Source organism: Phascolarctos cinereus, unplaced genomic scaffold (assembly GCF_003287225.1).
Source record: "Phascolarctos cinereus isolate Bilbo 61053 unplaced genomic scaffold, phaCin_HiC Scaffold_3;HRSCAF=262, whole genome shotgun sequence".
NCBI lineage: Eukaryota > Metazoa > Chordata > Mammalia > Diprotodontia > Phascolarctidae > Phascolarctos > Phascolarctos cinereus.
Genome location: NW_027555736.1, coordinates 172,708,328 through 172,728,045, shown reverse-complemented (window position 1 = coordinate 172,728,045; position 19,718 = coordinate 172,708,328). Strand labels below are relative to the sequence as shown.

Below are 19,718 nucleotides of genomic sequence, written 5' to 3'. Positions count from 1 at the left end.
CAGGGTCACTATGGCTTGATGATTCTTGGTCTGGTTGGGATTGTACCTGTAGCATCTGAACCTGAGAAAAAGAAGTGTTGGGAGAAGAGGAGAGAATAAGCATTTATTAAGTGCCTTTTATGTGCCAGGCACTGTACTAAGTGTCTTACAAATTCATCCTCAAAATAACCTTGTTGCGAGGTTCTTTTGATCTTTCTGTTTCGTAGTTGGGGAGACTGAGGCAAAGGTTAAGTAACTTGCTCAGGATCACACAGCTGGTAAATGTCTGAGGCTAAAATGAATTCAGATCTTTTTGGTTCCAGGTCCAGAGTTCTAGCCCACATGCCAGATGAAACAGAACAAACAAAAACCTAAGGTCAATTTCTCAGGATCACAAGACCTAAAAGGGGAGAGGGAGGGAAAAGGCAGCCTTTTGTCCCCTCACTGGTTCAGTTCATGGTGCCTGTGCTATGCCTCTCTGTAGCTGTATAGGCAAAAAAAAAAAAAGTGTGCAGGAGAGAGAGAATGAGACTCTTCTAGTCTTGTAGTTTTATTTTTTTATTTTAGGCAATTGGGGTTAAGTGACTTGCCCAGGGTCACACAGCTATTAAGTGTCAAGTGTTTGGTCTGAGGCCGGATTTGGACTCAGGTCCTCCTGACTTCTGCACCGGTGCTGTACCCACTGCGCCACCTAGCTGCCCCTGGTCTGGTAGCTTTAAAGATGCAGTGTGTTCTAATCATGTTTATACATCCAAGTGAAGGATGCTACTGCCATGTGGTAAGGCACACAGGATGCTTTCTCCCAGAAGCAGAGTACCTGCATATTAGATGATCTGGGCATGCTCCAAAGTTCCAGTTACCTGTCCATGATCATTGTCTCATCCACCTGCAGGAGTCCTGTCCCTTATTTGATACTCTTCTTTCCCACCACAAAGTGAAAACCCTTTTTGTTACTGTAGCTCTTGCTTCCAGTGGTGGAAGTTTAGCCTGCGCCACACTAGCTGGGTGTTCAAGGCAGCAGAAACCCGAGGCCAGAAGACTGTAGATCGTTGGCCCAGGTGGCAGAGTGGGTGGCCATGGATTCTCTGGATCTGTCTCCCACTGTCACTCACAATGGCAGGATAACCATCGTTCTGTCTCTAACGGGTGAGTGTGTTGTGGGAAGGAGGAAGCAAAAGCTGGGGTGGGGGGGACTGGAAGGGAAATGGACACAGTGAATGGATTCTAAGTCCCTGACATCTCTAAGTCTTTGAGCAGAGGAATAAAAAATAGAACAAGGGTTTGGGGTAGGGCTAGAGGAAGGATGAAGGGGAAGAAGGCTTGTGCTTGTAAAGGAGGGAATTTGGGGGTAAGGAACCAGAGAGAGAATCTAGGGAAGGAATCTGGGGGGGGACCAAGTTGGGTGACACACACTTCTACTCCAAACTTTGAGGCTGGAGACAGAAGGAGATGGTGACGTTGTTCCTCTAAATACTTGAGAATGATCCTCCATTGGGCAGCACAGTTGCATTTGGACTCATTCTCTACTTCCAGAGAGACATCTAGGGGAAAAAGATCAAAGACCATCCTTGACGATTTACTCCCAGGAGCCCTGAAAGGAGCAAAGATTCTTCTCTGTTCAGACAACTAGAAACTTTGAATGGAGAAGTGTCTGAACTGTGAGTTTCTACACAGACTTGAGGCTATGTTACCTATGACAATCAAAATAAGTCTTAAGAAAAATGGTAGAGAGAGAAAAAAACTTGCTTTTTGTGTTTCCACATTGTAATACTTGGCTCACCTAACTCCAAATATTCATTCCCCTCTCCCCATTTCTTGATTTAGGGGAAATGAGATGAGACAAAAGGCTTGTGCAATGGTCAGAGAAAATTGGATGTGCTGAATCTCTCCTGCTAGATTAGACCTCTATGAGATGAGAGGCTTAATGTAAGGAAGAAAAAAAATTTTCCTGCAGAAGGGCATGGCTAGTCTAGCTAAGAATGGCTATATTCATGGGAAACTTATTTCTTTCCAGTCCTTTTACTTCTTAGCTCTGAACTTACTGATACCTTATCTCTTTCTCTCCCACACCCCGAACTCATGACACAGATGCTGGAATAAAAAAAAATGAGGAAATTGGTTTGGATAGGATACCGCTCTTTGCCCCCATCATTTCATCTGTATGTCAAAGCCCTAGAACTCAACTTGTTTCAGAAAAGTCTGCCTGATCTCAGTCTTCTCCTTTCTGTTCTCCCTCCACTCCATGTTCTCACCCCAGAGTTACTGGTCTTTAGTTTCATATTTACCAGCAAAAATTTGTCCATTTGGGTATTCTTACTCTATTTTCCTGATGTAACAGGCTCTCAGGGTACAGGGCTCCCATTTTCCAGTCTATGGTTACACTGGGAAAGGCATTGTCTCAGTTAAAAAAAAAATCAGTACTAAAAGCATTTTATTATTTATTCTACATGGAAGGGGTGGTGCTAGGAGCTAGGAATAAAACTATGGAAAAATGACTGTGATATTAATATATTCATGTGAGAGAGAAACAGATGATTAATTGCTGCACTCGAAACAACAGCTTTCTGTACATCAGCACCTGGAAATGTAGAGAGAGACTCAGCCAGCTGCGGTAGTTATTCAGCACCTGCATCTTCCATGGACATCCTGCAGATGGCGCTCCAGTCACACTGATTGACCTCACTGCGGGATCCAGGACTGGGTGACGGCATTTACGAACAGATACCTTTTCTGCAAAGGGAAAATTCCGGCTTATCTTAGTCAATGGATGGAGGATGTTGAGTTCTTATTCTATGAATTGTTCCTGATACAATTTGGCGAGAATATTGGCTGCTAGGTGGGGCTGCCGATAGAATGCTGGATTTAGAGTCAGGAAGATCTGATCTAACACTTACATGTGTCAATATGTAACACTAATATGTGTCAATAGGCAAAAGCCCATAAACATTTATTGCTGTTTGTCGGTGAGCCATTTTCAGACTCTTTGTGACCCCATTTGGGCTTTTCTTGGCAAAGATACTGGAATGCTTTGCCATTTCCTTCTCCAACTCATTTTACAGATGAGCAAACTGAGGCAAACAGGGTCACATAGCTAGTAAGTGTCTGAGGCCAGATTTGAGCTCAGGTCTTCCTGACTCTAGGCCCAGTGCTCACCTAGCTGACATTTATTAAGCACATACTATGTGCCAGGCAGTGTGCTAAGCACTGGGAATACAAATACAAAAAAAGAAAAATAGTCCCTGGCCTCAAGCAGCTTACAGTTTGAAGAGGGAAGACAACGAACAAAAGAAAGTTGAAAAGTAGTTTGGGTGGGTGGGTGGGGGAAGATACCTGACAGAGGCTTATGGTGGGAGAAATCAAAGAAGTCCAAAATGAGTGCAGCCAGGTGGGAAATGAGATGTCTGTGTAACTCTGCATAAGTCACTTAACTTCTTGAAGACTCATTTCCTCATCTATTAAATGGGGATAATAATAGCATCTACCTCATAAAGGTTGTTGTAGGACTTAAGTGAGATAGTATATGTAAAACTCTTTACAAACATTAAAGCTCTCCACAAAATCAGTTAATATTATTCACGTACCTGCCAATACCAGTACAACTAGTGACTGATAATAATATGGTACTTTAAGGTTTCAAAAAGGTTTTTTTTTTTCCTCCTAATCTGTTATTTCCTTTGGGTAGGGAATTCCCAACATGGAAACTCCCTCTACCAATGCAGATCAGTAACTGATATACAGCTTACAGACCCAGTGAAGTATCTGGGACACTAAGAAGTTAAATGACTAGTGCAGGGTCCCACAGGCGACATGAGTAGAATTTGAATCCAGGTGTTTTTGACTCTAAGGCCAGTTTGCTATCCATTATAGCCTACTGCCTCTTGGCAAAGTTTTTTTCAGTGACCAAGGGAAAACAAAGAGAATAAATGGAAGGTCAGAATACACCTCTCCATTTGTAGATAAGTAAGCCATATCAGATCTAAATTTGTCGCACGTAGAAACCCCATTTCCTGTTCTAGGGCAGTAGTAAGTGTCACAGAGCCCCACTGACTTTACAGAGAGCCTTGTTAGACACCGGAAAAGAAGATGAGTCCTATTCTCTCTATTCTTTTGTGGGCAATTGTGAGCCCCATCATTCTTGGTAAAGAAGCCCCAAACCAGAGAAATCTCATGAACTGGGGACTTAAGATATTGGGAGAGGAAAAGGAGGATTGAGGAAATAACTGTATTCTTCGAAATTGTTTGAGTCCTGAATTGGGATGTTATTGATGGGTCATGGCAGAGGATCAACCCTTTGTGTCTTCTCTTTCCTGTAGGAGCTAACACGGTCAAGGACGTTATTCAAGCCCCAGCATCAACATCTGTACAGGAGGGGGAAGCTGTGACTCTGAGCTGCAGGTATGAAACTCCTGGGCCAGTGTGATTTTGTTCTGGTACAAACAGTCTCTAAGTGGGGAGATGGTTCTCCTTATTCGCCAGGATTCCTACAGCCAAGAGAACGTGAGGGTGGATAGATATTCGGTGATCTTGGAGAAAACAGAGAAATCCATCAATCTCACCATCTTCGACTCGCAGCTGGAGGACTCGGCGATGTATTTCTGTGTCCTCAGTGATCTCACAGTGAGAGATGAGACAGGGGAAGCTGTATGGAAACATCATCGTTGGGCGTGAGGCTCCCACCTGGGGCAGGGGCCCCGGGGGAAACATGTAGCTGAGATTACTGATTTCATTCCTCCTTTTCTGGCCTCAGAGACCCAAATCTAACAGTCCTTAAAACATTCTCATAATCGCTTCCCCCTACTTGAAACAGATAATTAAAATATTTGAAAAAAGTAAAAAAATAATTAAAAAAACCCCTTCCTCCATGGTAGTGGACCTGAGGTGGGAGACTGGGTAAGAAAGTCAGAAACAAAGTTGTTTTGATTGTCGTTGCAAATGGATATGTTTTCAGACCTGAAACGTCCTTGATGATTATCTTCCTGGTTCCTTTCCATTTCATATTAATACTCGCTCTGTAGGTGGCTCAGTGGATAGAAAGCTGGTCCTGGAGTTAGGAAGACCCAAGTTCAAATCCAGCCTAAGACACTTACTAGCTATATGACCATGGGCAAGTCACATAACTTCTCTTTGCCTTAATTCACTGGAAAAAGACAAGGAAATGGCAAACCACTCCAGTATCCTTGCCAAGAAAACTCCATGGATAGTTACTATCCATGGAAGAGTCAGACATAACTGAACAACCACAACTCTGCTCTGATTGACAAAGCCCTGAATACCTTAGGGCAGAGAACATTGTTTGACTTGTCCTTCTGGAAATCCACGTTTCTTAATTTGCTTTAATACTGATCTTGCCTCCCTAGGTACACTTTAAGCTGGGTAGGATACCTAGAGAGTCTATGGTTGATTTTCCTAAAGTCATTATGAACTGAAACAGACCCATCCCCCCACCCCAAACCACAATTAAGTCAGGCCAGCCCAGGCCGGGCATAGCCAGGCTGGGCATAGATTCTAACAATCGTAGAAAGTTAGATCTCAAAGAAACCTTAGAAATAATCTGGTCCTTCCTCCTCAGTAAGGGAGGGTTAAATGATTTTACTAAGGTTCCACAGTGGATCACCGGTATTGCTATGGGGAGCCAGACTGAGCTTCCAGCGAGAGCCCCTGGAGCATTCTCAGAGAGTATAATCAGCCTCTTGCTTTTTCTTTTCCTATAGAAGAAATTAGACTCTTTCCAGTGAATATGGTCCTGGGAACAAAATGTTCTCTTTATCTCCCATATCTTCCATGTGATAAGTCATTGGCAGCAACACATTTTCAACCCAGGATTTTCTAGTGCATCTAAAGCTACTTAACTATGCTTATTAGCAGAAGTGTGCTGGTAAATATTTAATAGCCAGATTTCTGAAAAAAAAAAACCCAGGAATTTTAAGTTTAATCTGCATTATTTACATTTCTCTATCATTTTCTTAATTCTAGACAATCAACAAAACAATCAATAAATCAAGTCTTGATTTTTAGAGTTTGTCTATTTCCAAGGTATAAATGCTCACACTGAAAATTTGACATTGGGCTGAGGAGAGATGGCACAAGCTGGCTCCAGCACACCCTTGGTTGTTAGTCTATATGATGGTGTAACTACTTCACATGTTGATACCCACTAAGACGCTCCAGGATGGAGACACCTTGACAGCCAGCATCCCCTCGGAACCATAACTCATGAGTTCCAATTGATTGTTTACTAGGCCAACCACAGGAAACATTGGTTTAAAGTGAAAGGCATTTAATTACACAACACAGAAATGTATTTGAAATTAAATTCTTCCCTCTGCCCTAAGACACACAGAAATGGTGTCCGTTGGAGGACAGCTTCTATGCAGCTCATTCACTATAGGGCTAGGGGTTTACCAGTTCTGCAGTTAAAAAGGTAAGGCTACCCTTAGCTATTCTGTCATAGAGAATTGAGTCATTCGTACCCAGCCAGGGAACTAGAGAAGGCCTCAGGCATTTTGAGGTCTGTCATTTAAACTGCTTTTCTCCTGCTATTGGTTTATTTTCCTCCAGTTAACCTCTTATTTGAGTTATGATCTAACATTTCTTTTAACTCCTATCTTATATTTGGGTCAGTAGCTTTGTTGCTTTCAAATCATCCTGAGGACTCCACTTGGCCAAAGTGCAAGGAAGCTGAGTGTGGCTGCAACGAGGGGCTTCTTTCTAATTTCTGCAATGCCCCATATTTCCAGGCAAATCAGCTTGGGAGCAAGACTGTGCAGGTGATGCCTGGGAAGCTGGGTGCCTTTGACCTACTTTCTATCAGCAGCCAACATTGCTTTACTCCTTAACAAGATGTAGACTTAGTGGTGTGTCTGAAGTTGGGGGGCCAAGGTTCAATCTCTGACTTTTTGCCAGCTATATCGCCTTGGGCAAAATGTTTTTGAGAATGTATACTTGATTAAGACATGAGAAAAGAACAGGCAGGCTTCTAGGAATGATTTTCTTCTTGCAACCACAGACCTGGGACTGACCCAACAGCATGCTTTTGTTTGTGTTTGTTTTGCCCTATAATTCCATCAGTATAGGGAGGAATCCTCTCTCCTCATGCAAAGCAGCAACTGCTGTAATTTGGTCTTGAAAAGGGACATGGAACACTGAGTGGTTATGTGACTTTCCCAGGGTGATACAACCAGTACATGTCATAGAGAGGACTTGAACTAGGTCATCCTGACTCCAGGGTGAGCTCTAGATCTGTTATGCCACATCGCCTCTTGCCGTGTCTTTACAATGACGCGGCTGACAAAAAAGTGTAGAGAATAGATTTTACTCATTGTTTATTGAATATAAAACCACATCTGATTCAGTAGAATCAAACAATACCTTAAAAGTTCTCCTTCAATAAGGAGTCTCTCGTGCATATATAATGATGATGATGATGATGATGATGATGATGATAATTAGCGTTTATACAGCACCTACTATGTGCCAGGCACTGAGCTAAACACTTCAAAAGTATCTTGTTTTATCCTCACAACAATCTTTTGAGATAGGTGCTATTATTATAATCATTTTTACAGTGAGGCAAAAAGAGGTTAAGTGACTTTCCCAAGGTCAGAAAGCTAATAAAAGTCTGAGACCAGATTACGAACTCAAGTCTTCCTGACTCTAGGCCTAGATTTCATCTAGGAATTTTGTATGAGATTACATGTCATATATATGTATATACACATTACACAATCCCTACTGATAAGGAATATATACACAAAGTATATTCTTTACTTGTAAAGGACATATATATATATATATATATATATGTATATATATATATATAATGTACAAGAAAAATAATTTAAATAACAAATGTAAAAATGCCATCTATATCCACATCCATATGTACATATATGTATCATATAATCTTAGACAAATTTGCTCAAAAGATGTCACAACAGAGATCACTTTGCTCAATGATTGATTATCAATATGAAGTGAAACAAAAGAAGGGAGACACATGCTTGCAAAAGGTGTTTGTTCCCATTGTGAAGAGTGTTTAGTAAGAGTCAAAATGTTCAAGGAATTCCTTATACAGGGCAAGGTTCTAGCTGATATTTCTGCTTGGAGATGGCGTTGTGCTACCTAATTACTTACACAGGGAAAGAAACCAAGTGGACGAAAGCTGCCAATCGTGCTGTCTATGATGTAAGGTTGGATGGATGTGGCATGGAGCTCATTCGTAGGTACATGTATCTTAGATATATTACATGGCATTGAATGGGACTAAGTGAATGGGCTGGATGGCCTTTAGGAAACTATGGAGCGTTTTCAGTGGCTAAAAATTTCTTTCTGAAACAAAGGACCACCTTTTTAATAGCAATATTTTTTATGGTGATGCTGTATGGCTCCAAGTTCTGCTTTGTCTCCAGCACCCAGAAGGAAGAGGAGAAATACTATTTCATCACTAGGGAAAGAGAGACACCATTCCATCATGAGTCTGCCTTCTTTCTTGTGTCCTCTGTGTTCTTCTAAGGGGAGAAAATGTCATTCCATCAGGCTAAATCTTTTTCCTGGTCTCTAGTCTTCCTTGGGAAGAAGAGAACACCCTCCTTTCATGCACTAGTCTCCTTACTTTGGGGTAAGGGTAAAAAACACCATTCCATCAAGTCAGATCTCTTGCCTCCTGCTGGAAGAGGAGAAATACCATTTCAAGTATCAGACTCTTTCCTTCCAAGGAAGAAGAGAAAGACCATTCCATCAAGTCTCCATCTTGGTTTTCTGTCTTGGTGAAAGGGGAGTAACACCCTTCCTTCATGTATGAGCACCTGACACCTTGCCTGAACTACCTAAGACCCTGAGTGGATGCCACTCAAAGGCCAAAATTCTATGGAAAATGAAAATTTACTTAAATTGATTCCTTGATGATTAACAAACTTCCCCCAACCCAAACATGTCCTCTCCATCTCAAAGATTCTGAAGCTCCATTGGTTATCATTCAAACCCTGTTCTCTGTCTCCCATTGTTCCTGTTCTCCTCAACCCAACTCTATTCCAATGGCCCACTCTAAAGCTACCTTCCACTGTGCTCTCTGAAGTGCCTGCTTCACAAGATTCAAGTTTGCTTTTGCCTTACATCTTTTTCTTTTCTATTTCTTCCATCTTCTTGTTGTCACTGAGATCTTGCTCTCTCCTGATGACACACCCTCTCTGGCCTCCCTTTCCAGTACCGGCTGCATTTTCACTCATTTCTCCTGATCTGGGTGAAGTGGAAGAGCAGGAATATTCCTTGCCCACCCCCTTGCTGTTTCCAGGTTCTCCCTCTAACCCCATCACTCTATAACCTCTTGCTTTGAGGTTCATTCAATCCATTCATACAATACAATCAAAATTCTGGTGGCTGTTGTCTATTGTTCTCCAGGACATTCCTCTTCTTTCCTGACTTACAACTCTTGTCCTCATACTAGTGGACTTTAACATACATATTAGTACTTTTTCAAATACCCTCCCCTCCCAGTTCCTCAAAACCTACTCATTTTGGATGACCAGCATTCCTCTACCAGGCAGCTAGGTGGCACAGTGAATAGAGCACTGGGTTTGGAATCAGGAAGACTCTTCTTCCTTAGTTTGAATATAGCTTCAGACACTTACTAGCTGTGTGAACCTGGACAAGGCACTTAACCCTGTTTGCCTCAGTTTCCTCATCTATAAGCTAAGCTGGAGAAAGAAATGGCAAGCCACTCCAGGATCTTTGCCAAGAAAACTCTAAATGGGGTCACAAAGAGTCACACATGACTGAAATGGCACAATAAGAGCACTCCTCTAACCTCCCCCTCAGTCACATGCAAAGATGGTTATATCCTTGATTTTGTCACAACCCACAAATGTACCAAGTCCATGTTAATGAACTCTGAAGTTCCCTTATCTGACTACAAGTTATTGGCTTGATACCTCTCCCTCTTCTAATCTGTATCCTTCTAATACCAAATTCTGTTCTTCATCTATGCTGATCACTCTTCCATTCTTTCCCAGGCTATCACTCCTGAACTAGCTACACTCTTTTGCCTTCGCCATCTTGACCGCTTACTGAACCAGTTCAGCTTCACACTGTTTTCTTTTCATGAGTCCATGGCCCTTTATTATATCATTAGACTTGCCCCCACAAAGCCTCAGCCTCATATTGCTCTCCCAACATACATTACCTTTGTTCCTAGATACATACTGCTGAGTAAACTGGAGAAAATCCCAAAACTTTGCTTACAGGATCCACTACAAATTTTTGTTATACAACCTAAACTGGGCCCTCGCCAGTGCAAGGCAATCTTTTATATTTTCCTTATTAACTCATTCTACCACTCACCATAGTGACTCTTCCAAACCTTTTTAACCCTTTTCAAATCACCCATGGATAACCTTCCCCCAACCCTCTTGAATGAGAATCTTGCTTCATATTTTACTGAAAAAATTGAGGCCATTTACTGAGTGCTCTATCTTTTCCCCTCCACCTTATCTCATATTACCCAGGTGCCTTCTGCTACTATTTCCTCCTTCACCCCTATAGCACATAATGAGGTGTCCCTTTTCATTGCCAAAGATAACCCTTCTACATGCATAAGTAATCCCCCATTCTATCCTGTCTTCTCCTCCATCATCTTACTCCTCCATCATCCCTACCCTCTCACTTATCTTTGATTTCTCCTCATCTACTGGTTGCTTCTTTACTGCTTACAAACATGGACCCATCTTTCCCATCCTCAGAAAGCCCTCATTTGATCTATCCATCCCTACTAACTATTGTTCCATATCTCTCCTCCCTTTTGTGACTAAACTCCTTGAGAAAACCATCTAGAATAGTTGCCTCCTCTTCCTTTCTTTTTCTTGTCTTTTTAACTCTCTACAGTCTGGCTTCTGACCTCATGATTTAACTGAAAGAAATCTCTTTAAAGTTACTAATGATTTCTTAATTGCCAAATCCAATGGTTTTTTTCTCAGTCCTCATCCCACTTGAGCTCCGCAGACTTTGACACCATCATCCATTCTCTTCTCTTTGATATTCTCTTTTCTCTAGGTTTTTGTGATAATACTTACTCCTAGTTTTCTTCCTATTGGACTGTTGCTTCTTAGCCTCCTTTGCTGTAACTTTATCCAGGTCATGCCTGTTAACCATTGGTGTTACCCAGGACTTTGTTCTGGGCCCTTTGTTCTTTCCACTTGGAGATTTCATCAGTGCCCATGGTTTCAATCATCATCTCTGTGCCAATGATTCTCAAATCTTCTTATTTAGCTCTAATCTCTGTTGACTCCCAGTCTCCCATCTTTAACTGTCTATTAAGCATCTTGAATTGGATGTCCTATAGACAACTCAATGTGTCCCAAATAGAACTTGTCTTTCTCCTCCAAACACTTCCCTCTTTCGAATTTCCTTATTTTGCTGTTGAGCTACTATCCTCTGGTCCTTCAGTCTAGCAACTTGGGTATCATCCTTGACTCCTTACTACCTCTCACCCCTTATCCATTCTATGAACAAGACTTGTTGATTTTACCTCTGTAACATCTCTCTCATACACCCCCTTGTCTCCTCTGATACTGCTACAGCTTGGATGCAGGCCCTCATCTCCTCATTCCTTGACAATTGCAATCACCTGCTCTTTGGTTTCCTTGGTGGGTGTTTCTCTCCTCTGCAGTCCATCTTCCACTCAGCTGTCAAAGTGATCTTCCAAAAGTGCAGATCTGACTGTGTCACTCCCCTACTGAAAAAATTTAGTGACTCCTTATCATCTCTAGTATAAAATATAAAAATCCTCTTTTTGGCATTCAAAGCCCTTCAAAACCTGTCACCTACCCTTCCTTCCCAGTCCCCTTATATCTTACACCTCCCCCTGCCACCTCCCCAGATACTTTGCAATCTAGTGACATTGGCCATTTTGCTAGTCTTTGAAGAAGAAGCTCCATCTCCCAATTCTGGACATTCTCATTGGCTGTCCATTCCTGGAATGCTCTCGTTTCCCATTTCTACCTCCTGGCTTCCCTGACTTCCTTCAGGTTCCAGCTAAAATCTCACCTTCTATAAGAAGCCTTTTCCTATTCCCCCTTAATTCCAGTGACTTCTTTCTGTTGATTATTTTCAGTCTATCCTTTTGATATCTTATTGTAGAAAGTTGTTTGCATATTGTCTCCTCCATTAAATTGTGAGCTCCACAGGCAGCTAGGTGGTGCAGTGGATAGAGCTCTGGCCTTGGAGTCAGGAGGACTTGAGTTCAAATCTGTCCTCAGACACTTGATGCTTACTAGCTGTGTGACCCTGGGCAAGTCACTTAACCATGATTGCTTCGCCAAAAAACAAAAAAATTGTGAGAGCAGGGGCTATCTCTTACCGTTTCTTTGTATCCTCCACTTTTAGCCAAGTGCCTCCTACATAGTAGGTACTTAATGTTTAGTGACTGACTGACTGGGAGAAAGCACTATATAAACGTGAACTGTTATCATCTTCATCATTTGCATTGGCTTTGAAGTTCATAATGGATATGGGCAGGAATAAATCATATGGTAAAGACTGGCAAGGTTGAAGGATGAGAACTTTTGGAAGATATTCCCTTACGCAAGATACAAACATCTCTCCTAACATCAAATTACTTGCTGAATTATGTCTGGGTTAGAGGACAAATTACTATATGATAAAGTATATAATAACTATATTGAAGATAACAACAGCACAAATACAACATATTAAAATTTATTGGGTGCAGCCAAAGACGTATTCAGAGACAAGTGCATATATATTTAGCAGACATATATTCAACGTGTAAAATTAATGATTTGAGTTTGCAGTTAAGAATAAGAAAGAATAAATTAATATAACAGAAGCAAGCACAACATAAGACATCCTCAGAATTAAAGGAGAAATGGCAACATTTTAAAATAAAGGAATGCTTGAATTAATACACGAAACAGAACTTATTAAAAAGACCAATAACATTGAAAAAGCATTAGTAAATTTAATCAAAAAGAGGAGAGGAGAAAATCAAATTACCACATTTAGAAATGGGAAAGGAAAGATCACAATGACTGAAGACGAAATAAAATTCTCAGAGACTATTATGTAGTGCTACTTGCCAATAGAACTGTTAATGTAAAAGAAACTCACTAATATTAAAAATGAATTTAAAATATACATGTTGATAAAACAGGAAATAGGTAAGCTAAATACATTAACCTCAGAAACAGAAATGTAATAGACCATTAATGACCTATCCATCCCTACCACACACAATCACACACATACAGAGAACAGAGAGACTCATAAATGAATTCAATTAAACTTTTAGAGAATTCATATTCCATGACATCGTACAAATTATTTTCAGAAAGAAAGGTGACACCCTGTTTAATTTTTTTATATTCAAATGTTTCTCTAATCAGAGCAAATACAATACAATGATACATTGGAAAATTATTATTTTGGATCAAGTAGCATTTTTATATTAGTAACATATGTATGATTCAATATTAATGACCAAATAGTATAAAATAAATCATTTATAGAAAAATTACATGATTATTAATTAGTAAACATAAATAAAAATTTCACTAAGATCCTTTGTTAAAGTGAAAGGTGTCCCAAAAGTTTTAGTTCATTTTAAAGTTTCAGCAGCTTAAAATTTAGTATGATTAATCATTTAAAATTGTGCCAAGATTGTTGGGTCACCTTTGTAACACCTACTTACTTAAAAACAAAAGACACCAGTTAAAAACTCTGGAAGAGGCAGCATAATATTGTGGATGGTGAGCTGTTGTTGGAGTCCTAGATTCCTTGGATCAAGTTTTTCCTCTGATGGACGTTAGCTGTGTGTCTGGAATGCTCCTCACTTTTACCTTTTAGAATCTCTAGCTTCCTTCAAAGCTCAGCTCAAGAGAAACCACATAGAGGAAACCTGTCCAGAGCCCTGGAGTTCAAAGTGTGCTCTAGTGTTGCTGTAGTTACTAGAAGTAGCTAGTGCTGGAGTATTCAAATCTAGCCTCTAACACTTACTAGTTGTATGACCCAGTCAAGCCTCTGTTGCCTCAACTGTAAAGTGGGGATATTAAAAGCATTTAAATTGCAGGGCTGTTGAGAAGATCAAATGACTTGTATTCCTATCTGTGAAAAACACTTAGCACAGTGCCTGCCACATAGTAGGCATTATATAAATACTTCCCCTCTTCTCTTCCTTCTCCCTGGAAATAGCTTCATATATATTTTATATTTAGTTTTCTCTATACATATTGTCTTCCTCCAATAGAATGCATTTTTTCTTGATGACAAGAACTATTTCTTTTTGTGTTTGCATCTCATTTCTTGGAACATAGTCGGCATTTAATGAATGCTTGTTGAATTGAATTGAATCAGATGTATGTGGGCATATGTATGTGTACAACCCAGGAATATGAATCTTCCCGATTTAAGGTCCGGTACTCTATTCACTTTATCACTTAACTGTCCCTGTGTGTATGTATGTTTGTATGTATTTGTATGTGTATATGTATATGTGTCTATGCATGTATATCCATACATAGACACATATACATATCAGGACATTAGATGGTGAAGTAGATATAGTGCAGGGCCTTAAGCCAGGAGGACTCATCTTTCTCAGTTCCAATATGGCCTCAGACACTTACTAGCTGTGTGACCCTGGGCAAGTCACTTAACCCTGTTTGCCTCCATTCCTCATCTGTAAAATGAGCTGGAGAAAAAAATGGCAAACCATTCCAGTATCTTTGCCAAGAAAACTTCAAATGAAGAGTCAGACATGAGTGAAATGACTGAAAACCAAAAAGCACACACATATAAATATCGAGGAAATTTGTAGAAAAAGAAATACCATTTACAATAAAAAGTATCAAATGCTTGAATATTAACTTACCAAGATAGATATAACCTGTATATAAACACTACTGTAAGGCAATTTTAACATAAATGAATTAAATAACTAAAGAGCTTTTTGATATATTTGACTAAGAAAGGCAATAAAGTAAAGAGGCCAATAATATCATAATTAATTATAGATGTAATGCAATACTAATTAAAATATAAATGAGATGTTTAATAGAATTAATTAAAATAAAATTCATGTAGAAAAATGAATAGACTATAATATCAGTGGTTATTGGGGGAGTGGAGAAAGGAAGGACAAGGAAACTTGCACTCCCAGATATCAATTTTATAATAAAGCAGTAATTGTCCAAAATATACCATCCTAGATAAAATGAGTAGAAAAACAGATCGATAGAACAGATTAATCCAGAACTATCCAAAGGCATTCAACAGCCTAGTACATTGTAAATCTAGGATCACAAAATAATGAAGGAATTCATTATTTAATTAAAATTATTTAGAAAATTGGATAGCACTGTGGTGAAAAGATGGAATTAGATCCATACCTCATACCACATACATTAAATTTCAAATGAATTAGTGATACAAATATAAAAATACATGACTTTATTAGTATTTAATCAAATTAGATTTTAATGGAATGTGTAAGTGTAGAGAGAAGAAAGTCTTAGCTATTCAATAAATTGAAGAAACAATTAGTGTAATAGATGGACCTGACTATACGTAAAAATAAGAGTTTTTGCAAATTTAAAAGAAACATATACAGAATTTAAAAGAAGTAGATAGGAGAAAACTCTCTGCATAATTTTCTTTTGATAAAAAGACTGACATTACTAATTTGGCCTAACTGCATTTCTGTGAATTCAGCATTCCCACTTCCTTGCTCAGTAAGAGATATCCCACTTGTCTGCAAGGAATTGCCACCCAATCTCTGCCTTTTAGAGTCCTCAAATTCCTTCAAGCACTAACTCAGGGCCATTTTCTACAGAGAGGCAATAGTGGAAGGGGCTGCATGTGGAGTCAGGAAGACCTGGGTTCAAATCCTACCTCTGACAATTATTAGCTATGAGTCTCTTAGACTTTCTGTGCCTCAGTTTCCTCATCTATAAAATGAAGGGGTCAGTTTTTCCTCCAAGATCCCTTTGAATGCAAAATCAATGATCTTAAAGCTTTTTCTGATCCCCTTGGTCAAATAGTGCTCTTCTGCCCCTCAAATCATCTTGTATCTATTGTTTCTCCTTAGGAGAATATAAGTTCCTTGAGGGCATGGACAATTTTTTTTTTGTTTTTATATCCCTTGCCCCTAGTATAATGCTTACACTTAATAGACTTAATCAACACTTACAAAATTTAAATTAACACAAATTTATGAGTAAGATCCATTTCCTAATAGATAAATGCTTGAAGCATAGGAAAGACAGCTTTTGAAAGAAGAAACACAATCAATATGTACCTGAAAAATCATTCACATTCTGATAATGAAAAAGTGAAAATTAAGACATCGTATGTCCATTAAATTGGTAAATATAGTTACAAAATGATTACTGCTAGTGAATGCTCATCTTCCAGTGTAGAAATAGGGACACTATAGCACTATTGGTGGAGTGGTCAGTTGGCGCAATCTTTTCACATGTAAAGATAACGTGGTATTAAACTGCAAGTCACAAAACTGTTCAGACCTTTTGACTCAATGATCCTACTACTTGAGCTCTGCCCGAAGTAACTATTGACAGGAGCAAAAGACTTATCTCTGCAAAAATACTGTTAGCAACATTATTTGCGATGGTCAAAAAAAAAAATAGAAAGAAAGAAAGAAAAAAGAAATCCTGAAAACAATGATTGAAGAATAAATAATTTGTAGCCTATGAACATGTAAGGTGTGTGTATGTAATAGAATAATATGTCATAAGCAATGTCAAACAAAGAATATGATGAAATATGGGGAAAACTTACATATAGTGATGTAGCATGAAGAAAGAAGAACCAAAGTAGCAGTTTACCCCATGACTACTGCTATGTAAATTGTTGTTGTTCATATTTTGATTTCAAAGAGGACCAGTAACTTCACAGGGTGATGCCTTGACTTGTGTGTGAGTTGGATTTTAAGTGAGGCAGAGTTGCACAAAGTTGTCAGCCTCACTCGCTCTTCCAGTGTCATTGAAATCCAGTGGCAGGACAAAAGTCAAGATGACTAGTGATGGCCCAGGATGCAGTGGATGACCTTGGTGTCCTGATATTTGACCAAGCTCTAAGTGCTCCGCAGTGCCTGCTTCAGCTGCCTTCACGATCGTTGGAACAAATTGTTCTCATCAGCCTACTCTGCTGGAGAAGTCTTCACACACATACTTGGGCTAGGCATCCCCCTAACTCACCAGTGGATTTGGGGCCATGGGTTACCCTCAGCCTTGGTTTAGACCATCTGTCGAGACCACTTTAGTGGGGTGTGGAGGCTGCATATACTATAGCTTCTTGGAGCCACAAGTGAGAATTGGATGAAGGTGGGCGCCAAAGGTGGATGAGCAGCCCTGAAAAGGGCTCAGCAAGCCCTCACACTAGGGGTGCTAGTCCTCCCTAAATACCTTACATGTTATAATAACAATAACAATAATAATAATACGCTGTAACAAAGAAGTCTGGGAAACTATACAGAGGGTGGAAGAAAACGTTCAGAAGGGAAGAGAAACAAAAGACAATTTTGAATTTACTTTATTAAAGTTAACACGCATATTTTAAAACATTTGTAAAAAGCTGTAAATGATGAAACTACATTTCATCTGAATGCTAAAATTTCTTGTTCATGTATTTGAATATCCTTTTTGATGGCTACTATTTATAATAAATACATTTAAAATGTTAGACTGATTTGCTATGAGTAGGCTTCTGAGATTGGTAAATTACTCTAAACTCCTTTTTTCATCAACTCTATGCATCTTTAACTTTGCTATCACTTATTATCATTATCTTCCCTACCTCTTCACATCAATAAACCGAGCAAATTCAACCCACGTACTCCAAACATAGGTTTCTAAAACAGGAGATGGACGAAAAAGACTGATTATATGTCCATTTCCTTTTAGAACTACTGGCTTGATTTTAATTAGTCTTACTTTCTCTGTCCCCTAGATTCATCCTGATTTCGTGTGGGCAATGGATACGCAAACAAGCATTGGCTTACATCCCCTCCAGTACCTTAGCTGAATTCATTATAACTTTAGTAGGGCCCCTTAGTGATAACTGTGAAAGCACTACTACATGCCCAGTGTCATCATCAATTATAAAAACATTTGAAAAAAAAGAAAAAAAGAATAAAAGCATTTGAGACAGGATTCAAATCAAGCATTTGTCATGCTTTAGCTCCCCTCTTTAAATTCCAGTCAAATGGACCTCAAATATTTGAGAAATCCTTATTTTTCTGGGAATTCCGTCCCAAACATGTAGCAGGCATACAGGCAGACACAATGAAAGGACCACCTGATGCCTTGCACTAAATTTTTGGATTGCTGTACCTCACTCACTACCACCCTCTGGTGGGCATAGTTCATTGATTTCCATTATACTGCCATCATAATAGCATTATAATTTAGTGGCCAAGCCATACATTTTTAGAACTCGTAGAATGTTAGAGCTGAAAGGGGCCTCCGAGAATAACTAGTCTAACTGCCTCATTTTATAAATGAGGAAACTGACCTAGAGCAGTGGTTCCAAACTTATTTTTTTGAGGTCCCCTTGGGAGCCATGAAGTTATTTCAAAGGGCTGGTGCATTCCATCTGTTAATGAAGCATTGTCAATGACCTTTATTTAGCTCCAATAATATATGCAGTATATGTGCCAGTTAATACGATTCTAAGCATAGGGATGGTTTTTCATCAATTGGCCACAAGATGGCAGTAGTTCCATTATTGCAGAACCTAAATGGCACATTGAGCAATTTTACCTGTATGTGGGGGGAAAGAAAGGCTTGAGCATGTGGGAGAAACAGAAATTATTGCTGATTGGTTGACATTATCCGAAGCTCTCTTGTTTCTGCTGAAATAGGAGAACAAGAAATAAAGGAGAGAACTAGCTCCTTCAATTGGGAGCCAGGGTGAATTGTCATCCCAGGGCCCAGAACTGACTCCTCGGTGAATGCGGATATACTGAAGAATGAAGAATCCTGCGGGAGTTTCATTAGTGGTCCTATGCATTCAGCTGGGATGTGAGTTTGGGGTTTCTGGAATGGGAACAAGGAAAAGTCCCCACAAAAAGTGATAAGGACTCGATCTGGCTTGCCTAGGATTCTGTATGGAAACTATGTAAATAAAAAAAGCAGATTCTGAGGGAGTTACCTAATGACCAGTCATCTGTGTCTTTCTTAACAGGGGCAAGAGGGCAAGACAAGTTGGAGCAGAGTCCATCGACCTTGAGAATCCAGGAGGGAGAGAATATCGCTCTGAACTGCAGTTACTCAGTGGGAAATTTTAATGGCCTGCTGTGGTATAGGCAGTATCCTGGGGAAGGTCCTGTCTTGTTGTTTCAAATGTTTTCCGATGGGAATGAGAAGAATGAGGGAAGAACAACGGCATCTCTGGACAAGACTAAAAGTCACAGCTCCCTGTACATCATGGCCTCGCAGCCTGGAGACTCAGCCACCTACTTCTGTGCTATGACGACACAGTGATTCCCAGACACCTGTAGTCTGTGCACAAACCCTTCAGCTTAGACCGTGCCCTCAGGAGCTATGTCACTGCCATATCTGAATGGGAGTAGTTCTACTCTACAGGCAGCTAGGTGACTCGGTAGATAGAACATTGGGCCTGGAGTCAGGAAGACCTGAGTTCAAATCTGGCCTCAGATACTTAGCTGTGTGGCCCTGGGCAAGTCACTTAATCCTGTTTGCCTCAGTTTCCTC

General features: G+C 39.9%; 2 long non-coding RNA genes across 2 annotated transcripts; one reads left to right on the top strand and one right to left on the bottom strand.

Moving 5' to 3' along the window:
* Positions 1-1,401: 1,401 nt before the first annotated feature.
* Positions 1,402-6,219, bottom strand: LOC110222393 (uncharacterized). Its single transcript, XR_002328369.2, has 3 exons — positions 6,027-6,219; positions 2,558-2,709; positions 1,402-1,520 (listed from the first exon to the last, which is right to left on the bottom strand). It is a non-coding gene; the product is annotated as an uncharacterized LOC110222393 (long non-coding RNA).
* LOC110222433 (uncharacterized) lies at positions 3,720-19,270 on the top strand. The gene is made up of 3 exons (XR_002328384.2): positions 3,720-4,117; positions 4,293-4,374; positions 19,189-19,270. It is a non-coding gene; the product is annotated as an uncharacterized LOC110222433 (long non-coding RNA).
* Positions 19,271-19,718: the final 448 nt, after the last annotated feature.